Raw genomic sequence first — 5,116 nt, 5'->3', positions numbered from 1 at the left:
CAGAGTGACGATTCTGATAGTTTCGATTTCTGAAGTTGTGTAGTGTAGTTCATTTTGNGTGATTTTTGTTTTTCTATCATGTTTTTTATTTTGTTGTTTTTGTTTTTATTATTACACTACAAGTATTAATCATTCATATAATCAGGATTAATTTCCAAATGTGAAGATGATATTTCCTTTTTCAATTTTTGCCTGATGATGTTTATGTTGGCTTAATTTGATTATTTGATTTAGTGTTGTTAGTTTTACCTTTATATTACCTTATTGCATAATCAAGTAAGACTGTGCCAGTTATTTGTGTACATTGCTGCCAGGTGCCCACACGAGCTAATATTATATGAGTTTGTTATTTCAATTAATAACTACAGGACACATTTTAGCACTGACGAGAGCTCCTACATTAGCAGAGCTCCATACCAACAACCGAGTAGAAGTTAAAAGGGTTGCAAACCGTGGTGTCACACCGAAGCTAGAGACAGCACTGTAGACATCACAATATGTGACAGGGTGGTGGTTTGTTAGGTCTTAATTTACTAAAAGATACAGATTTGTTTCTCTTTTGGACAATTGGCAGCAACAACGTTTAGAACATGAGTGTTAAGGTCGAGGATTAAACAACTCGACTGAAGTGTTACTTGTTTTTTCATTTTTCTTTCTTTATTTTTTATTTTTTTTATTTTTCTTCTCTTTTGGAATTTCACCTGGGGAATGACAAAACATATTCATAACCGTCTCTCTGGCAAAGAGGGGTTGCAAGATAATTTTTCCTACCAAATGAAACAATAACAATAAAATAAAGGGTTGGTTGGACAGGCCGGTAGGTTTTTCGTATCTTCGTTATTTCTACCAGATGTCACCTTCTTTTTTACATTTCACTTTTTCTTTTGTTTTTTCAATTATTTTAATTCTTTGAATGATTGAAGGGGAGTGTAATGAACTTAATGTGTGATTAATATCAAATATTAAATATTTTTTTAATCAGAAGAGGGGAGTGTAATGGCAGAATTTACTATAGGGTAACACCTGTTGTTTATAAGTCCTGATAATGTTATGACTTCTGTTCTAAGTCCCATGGGTTCTCACAGAATGAACTTGTTTATAGAAGTGATGTTGAATTTTCTCCTCATGGGAACCAGACTGACTTGCCTTTCTCTAACTCCTCCTTCTGGTCCAGTATTTCAATATCTTTAATAAAAGCACCTATGTTGACTTGGGGCACCAGAGCTTTGATTCGGAGCTTCCCTGTTCAGACCTGGGACTCTGATATTGATTGTTCATTGTCTTTAATGCTCTCTATATTCTGTGCACATTATATAAATAAACCTGCTTGAGTGATTTCATCTAACAGTGCATGGGAATTCATTTATTGCTGCCACAACAACACACACACACACAAATGCATCACACCGCCTCCTACCATCTGAAAACAAACATACGCATTCTCATACTCGTACTCTGCTGTCGCACTCGTTTCTGTCATCTCTCTCACTCCCCCCCTCCTTCTTCCCTCTTTCTCTATCTAAGTAATTACTACATCGGCTGTTTTAGTGGGCCACTAGTACCATTTAGAAATTTGGTACTGTTTAGTTTAGCTTTATCTTCCTGTACACTTAGTTTAGTTCTGTACATTTATTCATACTTAGATCTGTTTAGTTTAGCTACTATTTTTTAGCTACTTCGGCTGTATAGCGGGCCTTGGGTACTTCGGTAGTTCGGTACCGTTAGTTTTAGCTTAGCTTAGTTCTGTACATTTAGTCATGCTTAGATCTGTTGGTTTAGCTTAGCTTATTTAGACAATTAGTTATCATTGTATCTTGTACCTGTCTGTAATTTTGTTCATTATCATGTTCTGTAACTTTGTCTGTAATTTTTTTCTTGTGTTGTAAAGCACTTTGAGTCGCCTTGTGCTGAAAAGTGCTATATAAATAAATGTACCTACCTACCTACCTTTACCCGGTTCTAAATGTATTCAAATCTAACCTCAACTGTACAAAAACACACAGATTCAAGGTGGCTGCATGTTGGAGTAGGTCTGTTACACTCATTCTGAGATATAGCTTTTGAAAATTCCATGAATTCCAGTCATGGCCAGAACAAAGACTGTCCGTAATTCCACTGGAGGTAAAGCTCCCACGAAGCAGCCTGCCACCAAAGCTGCCCACAAGAGCGCCCCAAACGCCAGCGGAATGGCAGTGCAGGCCCAGTGCTGTGGCTCTCAGGAAGATCCACTACTGCCAGAAGTCCACAAGCTGCTCATCTTGAAGCTGCCCTTACAGCACCTGGTCTGGGAGATCGCCCAGGAATCAAGACCAATCTGCGCTTCCAGAGCCCAGATGTTATGGCTCTGCAGGAGGCCAGCCAGGCTTATCTGGTGGGGCTCTTTGAGGACACCAGAACCAAGGAAACATTGTGACAGACCGCTACAAGAGATCTTTCCTGCCCACAGCCATCAGCATCTATAACAGCTCTTTAACAAAACCAGGATTATTACTACAACATTTAATTTCCCTTTGGAATTAATAAAGTATTTTTGAATTGAATTGAATTCAGTTCACTGAGGTTTGCAGACTATTGTTTCTACGCAGTGCTCTTAAGGACCCACCATACCATTTCAATCAGGCTGAGGTATGGAGTTTGACTAGACCATTGCAACACCTTGATTCTTTTTGTTTTCAGACATTCTGGTAAAGATTTGCTGCTACATTTGGGATCATTGTCCTGTTGAATTATGACCCAGTTTTGCAAGATTTAGCTGTCAGACATACAGTATTACCATACATTTGACTTTAGAATCCCTTGGTGTACAGATGAATTCATGGTTGACTCTATAACTACAAGATTCCCTGGTCACGTGGGTTTAAAAAAGCCCAAACCATCAGTCCATCAATTTGTCATTTGCATGATATGAATAGGATGTCCACTCTTCGGACACGGCTATCTTAAATACTTTTCACTTGTAAATATAAATTCAAACTGTCTCACTTTGCCTCTAAAATTCTGTAAAAGCAGCGCATAGGGACCCCTGCCAAAGCCATATGTAACCAAATTTGAAATATGAGAATAGATTACATTGCATCAACAAAAATAGACTGACAGTAAAACTATAGGCCTAATATCAGAAGAACCTAGTTTGAGTAGCAACTCTTGTTTTGTTAAATAGTAGAAAGAAAAATTACAATGGCTTCCAACAGATTAATTCAAAACACCCCAAAAATAAAGGAAAGATGTGTGCACACTCACAAAAAAAATTGTTCATCTGGGCCCTTATGAGAAAAACAGAAACTTGTTGCATGTGCACCTGTTATGTTGAGCCTGAGTATGTATATGTGTGTACTTGTTGTTTTTTTTTTTCTCCTCTGGATCTCTTTTTCAAGGTCTTTTTATCTTGCCATCGGATTGGATCAGGATCTTGCCTGGTCCTCTAGGTTTTTTCCTGTCAACTCAAAACTTGACCTATATATAAGGTCGATATGTATCTATCTGTTACTTTCTATTCTTAGATGCATCATTAAAGGGTTCAAAATCAACACATCTATTGAATTGAACCTTGTTCATAAATCTTAAATCTCAGTCTTAGTTGTACAACATTCAACATTTCAAAGCCAGCCAATCAAATATGAGGACTAAATACTCAAATACTCATTACTTAGTGTTCATGTGAACATCCATCTACAAACCAGCACAGCTAAATCAGGCGCATTTCGCACCGTTACTCTGGATTCAAAATAGATTGTTAGCTTCAGCTCCTCCACAGCTTCCAAGATGAACGGCAAGACCAGCTGATCTAACTCGTCTCCCATTTCTGAATCACTCTTTCCTGGACTCACAATAAGTAAATTAGTTACCTCTGGCTTTCTCCTTACCTCATTACCTGAAATTTCACCTTCGCCCCTGAATCAGAAAGTAAGCGGGGGGAAAATGCGCCTCGACCTCACTCTCTTTACGGCCTGAGCATGGTTTCTAATTGGCTGAACGTAAATGGTGTAAAACTTGGCTTCACATTTACTATGAAATCTACAAAGAAAGGCTGCAAAGTTATCTCTCTTCACTAAAACATGCAAGGGAAACGTTTTTTTTTTTTCGGAAATCATAAACAAAAACATCAACAACATTCATGCTCTGTTTGCCACAGTTGACAGGTTGACAAACCCTTCTGTGATTTGACCACCTGAACTTCTTTCTACCAGGGCCTGCAATGAGTTTGCCAACTTTTTCACAGAGAAAATTACAAAAATTAGAAGGTTAATCTGCTCATCCACACCAAACCCAATCCCAATGCCACGATGCCAAACATCCAATGCAGAGAAAATGGCTGTATTTTGTCAACTTACCCATAAAAACCTAGAAGAAATTATAAATCAATTAAGCTCATCCTCCTGCTGTCTTGATATCCTTCCTACAATCTTCTTTAAGAAAGTTCTTCCTGTCATTACATCTGACTTGATTCAAATAGTAAACTCATCTCTGTAATCAGGTGTTTTCCCCCAGTCTCTAAAAACAGCAGTTATCAAACCTCTGTTAAAAAAGAACAATCTGGATAAATCATTATTGCAGAATTATAGGCCAGTCTCTAACCTTCCATTCATCAGCTAAATTATTGAAAAAGCTGTATTTCAACAGTTAAATAGCTTCTTAACAACGACCAACCGCTTTGCTATCTTTCAGTCCGGCTTCCGTGCTTACCACAGCACTGAGACTGCCCTCCTCAAAGTGTTCAATGACATCCACATAAATACAGACTAGAAGAACCACAGTGCTGGTTCTACTGGACTTTAGCGCAGCATTTGACACTGTTGACCATGATATATTATTAGAGTGACTGGAGAGCTGGGTCAGACTCTCAGACACAGCACTCAGCTGGTTTAAATCCTACCTAAACAACAGGAACTTCTTTGTATCAAAAGGCAACTTCTCTTCAGAGCGAACAGAAGTCACATGCGGAGTACCCCAAGATTCAATCCTGGGACCCCCTTCTATTTAATATCTACATGCTCCCACTAGCCCAGATTATAACAAGTAATAACATTAGTTACCATAACTATGCAGATGATACACAGCTCTATATTACGATGTCACCAGGTGACTCTGAACCTATCCTAGTACTGAACAGATGCTT

General features: G+C 38.3%; 1 pseudogene; it reads left to right on the top strand.

Moving 5' to 3' along the window:
* The first annotated feature begins 1,977 nt into the window (after window positions 1-1,977).
* Window positions 1,978-2,413, top strand: LOC108251368 (annotated as a pseudogene).
* Window positions 2,414-5,116: the final 2,703 nt, after the last annotated feature.

This window comes from Kryptolebias marmoratus, linkage group LG22 (assembly GCF_001649575.2).
Source record: "Kryptolebias marmoratus isolate JLee-2015 linkage group LG22, ASM164957v2, whole genome shotgun sequence".
Classification (NCBI taxonomy): Eukaryota; Metazoa; Chordata; class Actinopteri; order Cyprinodontiformes; family Rivulidae; genus Kryptolebias; species Kryptolebias marmoratus.
Note: the sequence above shows the minus strand (reverse complement) of the source record. Positions and strands in the feature narration are given on the sequence as shown.